Below are 13,603 nucleotides of genomic sequence, written 5' to 3'. Positions count from 1 at the left end.
TCTGCTCCTGGAAATGGTAGCACATAGTTCATCTGCTTTTGAACAGGTGTTATAACATCCTGTTAGGAATGTTGCTCTGGCTACTGGTCAAGCCTAATCTGATTCTATACGATATGAGAAAAGTTAAGATAGAAAAATGATGGCCTTTTTCTCTGTAGAAAAATGAAAGAGTGGAAAATGTTCTACTAAAATGAGAATATGATAACCTATAGCATTCTGAACAGCCATGTGTTGGGGCTGACTCTAGCTCTAGAATAATAATAGTTACTATTTCAGTTATAGAATTCCTATTATTTTACATTTATCTCTTTCAATTTAGTCCTTATAGTTTAAAGTCTCCATTTGGTTTGTAGGAAGAGTATTGGTGCTTCCCACTTAAACATGAGAAGAGGCCTCAAGTAGAATCTGTTTTACTTAATATTTCTTCCCTATCATTCTCTCCTGTACTTCCTTAGGTATTCATAAGTCCCCAGGATTTCTCCTGGTTGACTATGTGACCAATTCAATTCTATTCATCTGATATATTGATTCTGAAAAGAGTTAGAAATCAATGTGGAGAAATGAAACCTGATTCATATTATACACAAAAAGCCAATTTCCAAGCAGATTATATGCCTCAATATGAAAAAGAAATATATGGGAGAATATCTTCATGGATTTGGTTTGGAAAGATTTTTGAAGAGGAAATGAAACGCAGGAAATATAAAGGAAATGATTATTAAATTGGACTATACAAATATTAAGAACATATTTCTCAAAAACACCATTAAGAGAATATGATGGACATTCTAATCTGTCATTTAGATTCCTCTTGAATGAAGAACTTATTGCCTCACCTGCTGGGAGTGTTGGGAGCCAGACAACTGCTTACAGCTTGTTCAGGAATTGTCTCAGCCATGGAGATCTTCCTTGCCCAAGACCACACCTCTTTCTGAGATGGTACATAGTGAATGATGGATGTATGAGTATGAAGGTCTGGCTGTTTTCACAAAAGTTGTGACAACTCTAAAAGGTCATTCTCATTCTAAAACTTTCTGTAAATTCAACTGAAACTCTCATTGGTCCTTTATCACAGATTGACTTCTCTGCCCAACCCTGATTCTGGCTTTTCCCTTCTGTTGTTATTGAGCCATTCAATGGGGGAACTTCTTAATGAATATTCTTTCAGGCTAAACTTTGTTTGAGTCTGCCTGGGTAACCCAACCTGTTGCAGAGAATAGAAAGAAAAAGCACAGGGTCGGAGAGAATACTTACAATTTATGTAACTTAAAAGAGATCATAAGCAAAATTTATAAAGAAATTCTAAAAGTCATTAAGAAAGATAAAGAATCCAATACAAAAATGGGCAATAGATTTGAACAGTTTGTTCACAAAACAGGATATCCAAAATGACCAATAAATCTGAGAAAAGGCATTCAACATTATTAGCAATGAGAGAAATACAAATTAAAAAAAACACAGTGAGATACTACTACTCATACTCACCAGAATGCATAACATTTGAAAAGACTGTCAATAGGAAGTATTTGTAAGGAGCAATAAGAACTCTCATACTCTACTGTTGCTAAAGTTATCATAATCACTTTGGAAATTGACACAACAGATTGGGATTATCTACTAAAGTTTATATGTATACACAATGATCAGCAATTCTACTCCTAGATATATGCCCAGGAGAAATATGTTCATTTGTTTAGAAGTCAAGATAATGGTTATCTTTGGAGTATAGTAATAGGAAAGAGTCATAAGTGACAATTGAGATGCTAATAATATTTATGTGGTAATTCATTGAGGTGTACATTTATGTTTTCTGTACTTTGCTGTATATGTGTTAAATTTCACAATTAAAAAAGGAAAATATAATTTGCTCTGAAACCAAAAAATGAACTCTAATAAGACTTAAAATTGGAGTTGTAGGAAAATTTCCTTCCCTACTATAGCAAGAGTGAATCAAAGAAGTAATGAGCACTATTGGGGGCTCAAGCAGAATGTCCAGAATGTTGTCAGTATTGGAGAAGAAGTACAGCTAAAAACATGTGATGATATCAAGAAAAGATCTTTATTTTCTAGAGTTACATCAACTTCATACCACAGCATTAAATTACAACAGGTTTCAGCATTTCGAATGATATGGTAGTGGAAAGAGACCTGTTTCTGTCACTGTTTCCATGGATAGGTTATTTAACCTCTGAATCTTTGTATTCTTCTTGTTAAAATGTTAATAAGACTGGGATGCCTGGGTGGCTCAGTGGTTGAGTGTCTACCCTTGGCTCAGGGCATGATCTTGGAGTTCTAGAATCGAGTCCCACATTGGGCTCCCTGTGTGGAGCTGCTTCTCTCTCTGCCTCATTCTCTCTGTGTCTCTCATGAATAATAAATAAAATCTTAAAAAAAAAGTTAATAAGACCAATCTCATGGTGTTATTGTAAAGAATTAAGAAAATAAGGTATAGTAAGTGTCTGTACATCATAGATACTCAACAATAATAGTTACTTTGTCACAACACTTCTTTCAAAGTTGCATTATTGGTCTACTGTGTTGGGCATTGAGATTGACAGTCCAACGTTCCCTTCCGTCTGCTTTCTTCCTTCCATGTAGCAATGATGTAGCTTTAGAAATACATTCTGGTTCTGGGGTTGAATTCTGATTAGTCTGAGATTCATGGCAGTCTCAGATTCCTTGCTAGTGATTGGTTCAAGAACTAAGGCTAAACTTTCCTGGAGAACTCTTTTCTTAGGACTGTGAGAAATACAGTATGAGAATGAAGATGATCCACCACAGATAGCATTCTTGAGAAAATTGTAGGGAAACAAAGGTAATTTAAAAAAAAAGATTTTTATTTATTTGAGGGACAGAGAAAGAGCACAGGAGCAGAGGGAGGGGCAGAGAGAGAAGCAGACCCCCACTGAGCAGGGAGCCCAATGCAAGGCCCTATCCCAGGACCCTGAGATCATGACCTGAGCTGAAGGCAGACACCTAACTGACTGAGCCACCCAAGTGCCCCTAAAGGTTAAGTCCTATTCATAACACACCTGCAGTAGTCCCCTCTACTACTCAACTTCTAGTTATATTAACAAATACAATTTTATATTTCTTAAAGCCTATATGAGTTGATGAGTTGATCATATAGGCTTTAAGATCATACTAATTATGGTCAAAATTGTAAGATCTTCTCTATATGAAATGTTTTTTTTTGTGTCCTGTATCTTTATAGTTGATTTGGGAATTTAAATAGAATACAGTATAATTATCTTGGGAGTTATATGCCTAAATACCACTTAATTGAAGTCAGGCTATTCTGATCTGTTTTTTTTTTTTTTTTAAGATTTATTTATTTATTAATGAGAGACACAGAGAGGGAGGCAGAGACATAGGCAGAGGGAGAAGCAGGCTCTCTATGGGGAGCCCCATATGGTACTCAATCCCAGGACCCCAGGAACATGACCTGAGCTAAAGGCAGACGTTTAACCACTGAGCCACCCAGGTGCCCCTGTTCTGATTTGTTTGAAGTCTCTTTTCTAGCACTTATATTAACAATATCTCTTCACAAAATCCCAAGTTTGATTAAAAAAAAAAATCCCTGGTTGTGGCTTTGGCCATACCAACATGAAATAAGTAAGATCTGGCTCCCTTCTTCGTTGGTAGTAACTTCTCATTCAGTGTCTCTTTATCTCTATCACTCCTTTGTCTCTTGTCTCATTATGTGTCTCCCTCTGTTTTTGCAACTCTGTCTGTTGTCTTTCCTGGTCTCTTTTTGCCTTGTTGCCAGCTCAGGGAAACTGCTTTTCTTGCCCAGAAGGATTAATAATTGCTGGAATAGTAAGTGACTGATGTGTCTTTCTGACTATTCTCTTTTCTAACCTAAAGGGTTGTAGTAGCAATTATGTGAAATAATATACAAAGTGCCAGGAACGTGGCAGGCACTAAATTAAAGGAGTTACTCTTTTCTCTTGAATTCTCTTCTGGATAGCCAAAAAGAATGTGCCATGTTGTCTCTACACTTTGAATAACTTGTCATTCTAAAGTGTGGAGGATCTGTGACTGAGTATATCTGGTATTTCATGTCTTGGCTGTCGTGAACTCTTCAGAGGCCTTGGTTGCCCCTCTTTAAAGGTGTGTCTCTTTTCCACTAATGAACATATATTTATTTTTTCTTGTGGAGTTTACAGGAGAACAGTGGAATAGATGGAATGTAGTCTTGGGAGCAAAATACTCATAGGTTGCCTTGGAGTCGTTTGTGGAGTATTGCCACAAAAATCTTCAGTTTTCCTGCTATTTATCTTGCCCTCAAAGTCTCTCTCCACCATGGGCTTTAATACCTAGGCCCTGGATTTTACTAAAAGAATTTGTCTTCTTGACTTAGAAATCTTTTTTAACCCATCTTTGCAATCTGTTTCTTTTAGAAACAGTATATCCTCTACTTATGAATTCTAGTCAGAATTTGAATGCTAACTAGTCATGATTTCCATCCAGTCAAATCTTGGGAATACTTAAAATATTTTTAGTCTTACATGAAGTATCAAATATATTTGATAGATGTAATCTCTTAGTCTTTGCAGTGGTAAATAGGACAATTCAATTAATATGTCTGTATGTGTCTAATTATATTTATATAAATATGTATACATATATACATTTATATACATATAATTATGTATATCTCCTACCATGTGCTAGTGCTAGGTCCTGGGCCACAACTGTGAAAACAGAAACCTAGTCTTTCATCCTTATGTCACCTCCTGTATACTGGGTTGAATAGTGTCCCTCCACCTCCTCAAAATCTGGAATCTGGAATCTGTAAGTGTGGCCTTATTTTGAAATACGGTCATTGCAGATGTAATTGAGTTAAGATGAGGTCACACTAGATTGGGGTAGGTTCTAAAACCAGTATTATAGGTGTCCTGATGAGAAGAGGGAAATTTAGACTCACATAAACACACAAAGGGGAAAGCCAAGCCAGGGAAGATGGCCATATGAAATCTGAGGCAGAAAGGCAGAAATCAGTTACCCCTCCACAAGTCAAGGGATGCCAAAGATTGTCAGCAGCCACCAGAAGCTAGGAGGGCAACAGGGAACAGATCCTCCTTTAAGTCCTCCTGTAGAAACCAACCACAATGACATCTTGATTTCAGACTTCTAGTCTCCAAAACTCTATATTCCTATTATTATTAATCTATCCAGTTTGTGGTTATTTGTTACAGCAGTCCCTAGGAAACTAATTAAATATAGAATCCTTCCTAAGCTTCCCCCCCCCTCCAATTTTTCTTCTTGTTTTTACGGGAGGAGGTCTCTTCTCCACGGTATCCCTCTCTATGGTATCACCTAAGCATTTATCTTCACTTCTCTTGGCCATTTGTTTTAAATCTTCAGGATTATGATTGTAATCATTTTTTCTTGTTTGTCATGGGATGTGTCCTTTGCCTGCCAGTAGGTCACAGTCTGGAAACCTGTTTTTTGATGCCATCTATTTAATCAACAACAACCATTTCCATATCTTGCATCCCCAACCTAAAGTATGACCTTCAAGAGGAAGAAAAAATGTATTTTATCCTTCCCATCATTCAGTGATGTCCTCATTGCATGTGTTCTCTTGACAAATGTTGTCCCATTAAGTATTTATTTCAGTTTGACTTATTCCCTCTGTGTTACTTTTGTCCTTCTGAAGACAATGTATGTGCACTGAGGATGGGAAATATTGTTTTCTCATTTTCTTTCTCCTTTTTTCCTCTTTCAGAAGCTTGAGCATTGAGATGAGCACAAAGCCAGCATTTAATACTTTGGTGACTGATTTTCTTTGACTCTTACTTTTTCCCAGGGAAGTTTTGGGCCAAGGACAAATATTCTAAAGTTGCTGGTGTCAGTGTACCAAGTTTCACTCTTGGTAAAAAATGCCACAATACAAATTTTTGTCATGTGCCCTAGAAGGTGGGGCCAAGTTCCAGACATGCCCATTCAACTACTGTCTTGCATACATATTTGAGGTTCCATAATGCCATCTTACAATATTCCTTCCACCATTATAAGCATTCATTCTTGAGAATGGTCTTATTAGAAGCTTGGAGGAAGTCTTAAAAAAAGTAATCACATGAACACATATTCTTTTCCACACTCACATTCTCTACTTCCATCAGACTTTTTAAACCATGGAATTAATACAAGTCATGTATTCAGATTGAAGATTTTCCTATCTGTTCCAGACATACCAATCTATGGATTTCTATTTAGCAGTTATTTCAGAGCTTTTACTTGTGTCCAGGCTGAAGTCTAAGTATCCAGAGACTCTTTTATACATCAATCTGAACAAAGACCAGCCATTACAAAGAATTGTGTTTATCTCCTTTGGAAGGCTGCTGGCTCTACTTACAGTCAATGACTCCCTAGTGCATTTGTTGACCAGTGGCTATGAAACTCTGTCATTTTCCCTCCTTATCTCCCTAAAAATACCCTTAAATTGTACTTGTACACCATGCAATACTAAAAAATCATCATTTGTTTATTCAAGTGTTGATCTAGCACAGTATTTGTGATGTGTTCATTTGGTTAGTATTTTATGTTGTAGACTAAAGGATCTTTGAGGATAGACATGGCATTTGTTTTATCTGGCTTGAACTATGTCTCTCCCCTGGACAATTTTAATTGAGGGTGATCTACCTCTTCCAGATACACTCTTGACATTGGTCCACTAAGAAGGTAATTCATTTTTTTTGTAATCAATTTTTAAAAAGACAGCACTATATATATATATATATATATATATATATATATATATTTCATTTTCTCAAGACTGTATAAAAATGGATGACAGTTATAAAGGATGATTTGGGAATCTGAGGTATAGGTATAAGAGGTTAATGAGAGATAAGGTTGAAATATTGGATTGGCACTTAGTGAGAGGTCTTGATCCCTATGTGTGTGACTTTAGACATCATGGCATAGGGAACATGTTCCAGGTCTTTGAAGAACGTGACATAACTGGAGTGATTATCTTTGAATACATCAATCATGTATCCAAGTGTGGACTGGAATGGAGAAGGCTAAGTGTGCAGGTACAAGGCAATGATGTCTTACTGCCCTAGACACTTCTCTGAATTGCAGAGCTGAGCAAACATGACCAGCAGTTATATTGTTGCAGACCTTTCCTCTTAAGGATTCTTGTTATTATGCCAGGACTGAGAAATAATTATCTAATTGCCTACAAACTGAAACCTAAAACTGTTGGGTTTCCATTTACCTATGGAAAATCAGAGAGCTAAAGGTGATGAATTGAGAATAAGCTGCTGGGTGAACCAGAGAACATGACTGGGAATTCTACTGAGCAGTGATTAGGCTTCTGTGCTATACATCCTGCATGCCTATTTCTGTCTCTACCTACACCTCCAGAGGTCTTATATATACATTTAATAACTAGGGCTTCACATAACCAAAGATTCACAGATGGGAGACTTCAAAAGGGAGGATACACCAAAGAATGGGCATTTAATGATACATGAACAAGTGAAGAAAGGGGAGAGGTCTTATTTTCCCAAGTTTGTGAGATTATCTACAAATGCAGGAATGGCCTGAATAAATAGACCAGGGTGAGTTGAACATGTAAATGTTGACTTTTGGAATGCCTGGATGGCTAAGAGGTTGAGCATCTGCCTTTGGCTCAGGTCATGATCCCAGAGTCCTGGGATCAAGTCCCACATCGGGCTCCCTGCATGGAGCCTGCTTCTCCCTCTGCCTATGTCTCTGCCTTTCTGTTTGTGTCATTCATGAATAAATAAATGAAATCTTTTTTAAAAATGTTGATTTTAACTGAGCTTCATGCTCTTAGAAAGTAGTGTTGGGTAAGAGATTCTCCCCATTTGCTTGTGACTAGGGAAAGAGTTTTTGCAGAGAGCTTCTCTTCCTTATAGGACTTAGATAAGACTCACATATGCTCCTCTTGATTACCTATGACAAGGTCAGACACAGATCCTCCAAATTACCATTCTTTGGTAATAAATGATTAGTGGAGTAGTTTGTACCTACTGCCGGACTATGTAGTGGGAAGAGCATCTTTTAGCCTAAATACATCTGGATTCAAGTGTTAATAATTACTGATGCTGGCCAAATAATTTAACCCCATAGTCATCAAGCTGACTCAGCTATAAAATGGGCATAATAGTAACTACCTTCCTGTGCTTTTGTGAAGATGAGAGAAAACAAAATGTATGCATCACAGTGCCTGCAACATAGTAGGTGCTCAGTAAATAGTAGTAGCTATTACTAATACTGAGGCATCAGTATTAATACATCCTGATAGGTACATAAAGGAAATCTCCATCTTGCCAGAATTTACTTCAAAAAAGAAAAGAAAACTAGCTACCTCGATTTGACTGAACTTAGTTAAGCTTTTCTCCTTCCCCAGGCCCTTGAACTCTTATCCACTGTCAGCCTGAGCCAGCTTAGAGGCTCCTCCTTATAGCCCTGAGCATTGACTGCAGGGAAAATACTCCCTGATTAGCGATCAAGCCCTTCATCCCAGTTACCCACATCCAATTCTCTCTAGCCTTGTACACTCCTCTTTATAAAACAATAGCCTTTTTTTCTGCTTGGCTTTTGAGATCCTTGCAGAATCTCATGGTCAGAACCTTCTGTTACTATAGTCTCTCTGTTTTAAGAATGCCTTCCTTCCCTCTTGCAATCATCCTTTCAAATAAAGCCTCTCTTTAGCTGAATCCAGCTTTTTTTTTTTTTTTCATTTGAAAAGTGGAATATGGAGAAAGAAACTCTTGAGAGGAGCCTTGTAAGAGGCTTCTGCTGATAATCTTGTTCCCCCACCCTTCTTGGAAATTCTAACAAAAAGAAGAGATAGCACAGTGATCACTGGATTGAACAACCTATTGTTTTCATAGAATCTTCCAACTAGAACGAATCTTAGGGATTAGCCTCAATTTGCAAATAAAGAAGGCATATCCCCATGTATTAATTTTCTATAGTCATGTAACAAGCCACTCAAAACTTAGTAGCGTAACATAATAATAATAACCATTTATTTAGCTAAGGATCTGCTGGTTGGTTATCTAGGCTGGATCCAACTTTTCTGGGCTGGGTTTATTTGTGGGTCTGTGGTCAGCCACCATGACAGCTGGGGCCTGGTTGGCTTTGGAGAGCCTTAGCTGAGACCACTCAGCTCTATTCTCCATCGTGTTTCCTTGCCTGGCAGGCTAGCCTGGACTTGTTCACAGGGGGGCTGGGCAGGGTTCTAAGAGACTGAGTAGAAGTATTTGAAAAGTGTGCAAGGCCTCTTGAGCCTTAGATTCTGAACTGGCTTGACATTGTTTCCAAAGCATTCTATCGATCAAGACAAGTCACAAGGCTGGCCCATGTGCAGGAGGTGGAGAAACATTTCATGACTTGATGGGAGGCACACAGGAATTATGGCCATTTTCACAATCTATAAAATCCCACGAGGTGAAACAGTTTGCCCAAATTGAGTTTACCTAGCCAATGGCCAAGATGGCGCTGAAAGAAATGGTATGTGTCTTAGTTCAGTACCTTTTGCAAGTCTCAGATTTGCGGTTTCCAGATGACACTATTCTGATTAGGGCCTCTTGAACTAGAAGAAAGAGGAAGAGCATCTTTTTTCAAAGGATTTACCATGGACAGCACATGGGAAGAGGGAGACAGACAGAGCATGATTATTCAGGTGGTACCTGCACAGGGGTGACTGGCTGTGAAGGGGAGTGGGAGCTATCACTCAGTTGGTGCTCTGCCCCAAAGCCACATGCTTTTGCACAGGGATTTTTTTGCTTGAAGAAAGGATTTCCAGTTTCTCCAAAGACACTGTTACTCAGGGAGCCTGAGGGAATGCCTATTTCTAAACCTCTCAAAGTTCCCTGTGTGCTGACTTTGGCTTTGGACATACTGAGCTCAGTATCACTGAGAAGCTGGATATGTAACTGTCTGGCGGTCTTCTCCCAAATAGACCATTTGAATGGACAGACCAGAGATGTTAACATTTGGAAGTAACTGATGATAATAGGCAAATCCAATTTTGAAAGCCTATAAAGGAATTTCAGGAACAGGAAAGGTCCTACTTAGTGTTTTTGGTTCATCCTACACTTGGCTTCCTGTTCCTTTTAGCACTTTCCTCCAGCCTCAAACCTCTCTAGAAATAGCAATTCTGTAGGTGTTGTCGACCACATTGGTTGTGTGCTTTGTCTCAGTCACCTCCCTAGCAACTTGTTCCTTCTGTTCACTGATTTCTGTGGGCTGTTGTACTTGAATTTCCTCTCTGCACGTGGTTTCTTACCCTATGAAATCTGATCTCTTTACTTGTAAGACTCCGAAGAAAAATGATTTCTTTGCAGGAGATTGATGGTAAGAATAAAGTGAGTGATGTCCTCTCAAATTGGAAGAACTTCTTTAAAAGAAAAAACATCCATAAGTGTTTGCAGGCAATTGGTGCTGTGCTACCGGAATCTGTTCTATGTGACATTCACCCCATGAGGCAGCCCCTGACAACTGTATCATGTAGTTAATTGAGTTTGGGAGACATTCCAGTTTTGTATTCCTCTCTTAGGGGTCATAAGTACATTGGCATGTTAGAGGAAGGTCCTCTAGAAACAAATTCATTTAACATTTTTAAAGAATGTCTCCAAATGTCTTTGCTTATGAAGACCTTTATTCTCTTAAACTAGCATCTGGTAGATCTGGTATTCTGTCGTGTACACTGGGAAATGTTGCTCAACCTTGCACACTAACATGAAGTTAACAGAAATTAGGTAAAGTTAAGGACCATGTGGCTTGAATTCTGACCACAGCTCACTGCTAGCCATCTTTGTGACTTAGGGGGCACCAATCAATCAGCCCCTCCTAACTTCAGCTTTACCTTCTTCTTTTTTTTTAAAGGAAGTTTTTCTTTTTTCTTTTTTAAAAGATTTTATTTATTTATTCATGAGAGGCACAGAGAGAGAGAGAGAGAGAGAGAGGCAGAGACACAGACAGAGGGAGAAAGCCGGCTTCTTGCAAGGAGCCCAGTGAGGGACTCAATCCCTGGACCAGGATCATGCCCTGAGCCAAAGGCAAATGCTCAACTGCTGAGCCACCCAGGAGAGGGTTCCCTGATCACTCTTGGCTTCTGTGGCCTCTCATATTTCTGAAGTTCTCATGCATTCACTGTGCTACTAATCTTGCCTTTGTCTTTCCCACAGAGACCTGTTGCATCCCCTGGCTTTAATCTGGCCCCTCTCTCATGGAGGTTTTTGCAGAATTCTGAGTGGACCCTTGCTTCTGTTGTAGAACTTTGACCCCACCTTCTCTCTGGCACTGGAGGGATTATTCTAAAACACAAACTCAGGTATGTAACTCTCTGACTTTAACAATCTTTGATAAATTCTTATTGCCTGCAAGAAAAATTCAAACTTGTTATTCTGTTCTACAGAGCACACACCAAACCGGCCCCAATTGAACTTACCTGCTTTATTTCTTACTACTCTTGACCAAACACCTGATAGTCTACCTATCCTGGACTCTGTGTTGTTTTCTGAATATGATAAGCATTCAAACATGAGACTCTCCACTTAGAATCTCCTTATCATCCTTCAAGGTCAGTCTTCTTGGTCGGTCAATATTATTCCCCTGAACAGCATGCTCCCTATTTCATGTTCATATAATCCTTTGTATTTACCCATATAATATTGCACTAATCACACCACATTATAGATGGACATGGGTCTGCATTTATAATATATTATGAGCTCATTGATTGCAAAGTCTGTGTCATAGGTTTAATGGCATCTCAGTCCATAGCATAGCATCAACCATATTGAAAGTATTCAGTAAGTTTGTGTGAGCAGATTGAAAGTGAACCAGCCCCTTCGAACTTATGATGATCTAGTCAAGGGGTTGGCATATATATGGCTCTGCCTCTCTGACAGTCTCCCTTTTCAAACTCATGGTAGTCATTGCTAATCAAAAATGGCACTTTTCCCACTGAACCCAGGTGTATTTTAGAAGCCATATCATCACAGTGCTCTAGGAAGTCACTATTGATTGGTTAGAGTCAGCACTTCACTTGAAATCTATTTTCCATCCTTGACATATTTGAACTGTCTTATAGATGAGAAAAGAGACTTAATGAGTTGTCCAAGAGGTCACACAGCAAATAAATATCAAACTTGAATTCAGTTTTCTTTATTACTGCCCTAGCATTCTTCCCACTATATTGAGATGACCACTTTGTGAATTTTTATTTTATCCCTGTATTTCCTGGGCTCTTTAATAGATTTGAAATTGAGGGAGGGATCTGAAAATTTTGCATTTTGGTTCCTCTTGTTGTCTTGGACATTGTGGGAGCTCAGTGTATATTTGCAGGAGTTCTGAGTGAAGAGATGAGCCTTTACTATGCTTCTTGGATCTGCCACTCCACTTTGCAACATTGGCTTTGGCATCACAATGACTCTGCACTTATGAAATTGCCAGACTTTTTGTGAACAGTACATTTACAATCATGGTTTCACCCAGTACCCCCACCCCAAACTCAGGAGGCTATAGTAACACCTTAGTCGTCACAGCAGGGAAAAAAATAAAACACATTTGTAAATCATGCAACACATCAAGCACACTCAGTCTTCCCTTCCCCATATGGGACTTGTGAACATACATTTAAATAGACAAAAAAATAATCTTTACCCTTTATATCCCTTTTTTTGTGTGTGTTTAGAATCAATGATAGATTTTCTTTTTCCTACAGCAGCTGCTTACACATAGCTGTGAATCAGGAAAGCGCTGGGAAGTGTGATTATCTGAGGGGTGCTAATGTGGCTCTCTGCTTCAAATTATTCATTTTCCCTTCTCTTGCCCTGACTGTGACATATCAACGCGCAGAAAATTCCAACCCTGGAGTCATTTTTCAGGTCAATGCATGTTTCCAGAAGGCAACTACTAAAATACCACAAATGCCCATGAACATTTCAGTATGGAAATACTTGAACCAGCCAATTTTCCTTAGAAGGCTAAGAGTATGGGTCCCTAGGTAGAGAAGTTGTTCAAGTTTTTCAAGACTTGTTCAAGAATTTAAGAGTAGGAAAGTCTAAAGCATGTGTGTATCCTGTGTATAGATTTTCAAAACACTCATAAAACTGCACATGGGCACTGGGTACCTATAATAATAGGGTGTTGAATGGGGCACCCCCAACACAGATGCAGAGATGGAGAAAAGTATTTTAAAAAAAAGCTTGGTCTCAGGGTGTCTGGATGGCACAGTCTGTTAAGTATCTGACTCTTGGTTTTGGATCAGGTTGTGATTTCAGGGTTGTGAGATCCACTCCTGCGTCAGGCTCACTGTGGAGTCAGCTTGAGATTCTCTCTCTCCCTCTGCCTCTCCTACTTGTGCTCTGTCTCTTTCTCTGTCTCTATTTCTCAAATCTATCTCTCTCTCTATCTATCTATCATCTATCAATCATCTATCATCTATCTATCTATCTCTCTATCTTGGGGGGCGGGCAGGTAAAGCTTGGTCTCAAATTTAGCTCATAGATTTGATGATCAAATGGCCAGTAATTTGGGGAGTCCTGCCATTCTTTGGGTGATATACTTTTTACCATTTTTGTTTGGATTTATACAGAATCTTCTA

General features: G+C 38.7%; 1 protein-coding gene across 1 annotated transcript in view; it reads left to right on the top strand.

The window, feature by feature from the left end:
• The first annotated feature begins 804 nt into the window (after positions 1–804).
• Positions 805–13,603, top strand: part of C12H11orf87 (chromosome 12 C11orf87 homolog) — an 87,704-nt gene continuing 74,905 nt past the window's right edge. The window contains exons 1-3 of the mRNA XM_072729890.1: positions 805–939; positions 11,181–11,326; positions 11,411–11,575. The gene's annotated coding sequence lies outside the window, so the exon portion shown is untranslated. The remainder of the gene's footprint in view (positions 940–11,180; positions 11,327–11,410; positions 11,576–13,603) is intronic.

The sequence above is a fragment of the Vulpes vulpes genome, chromosome 12 (genome assembly GCF_048418805.1).
Source record: "Vulpes vulpes isolate BD-2025 chromosome 12, VulVul3, whole genome shotgun sequence".
NCBI lineage: Eukaryota > Metazoa > Chordata > Mammalia > Carnivora > Canidae > Vulpes > Vulpes vulpes.
Note: the sequence above shows the minus strand (reverse complement) of the source record. Positions and strands in the feature narration are given on the sequence as shown.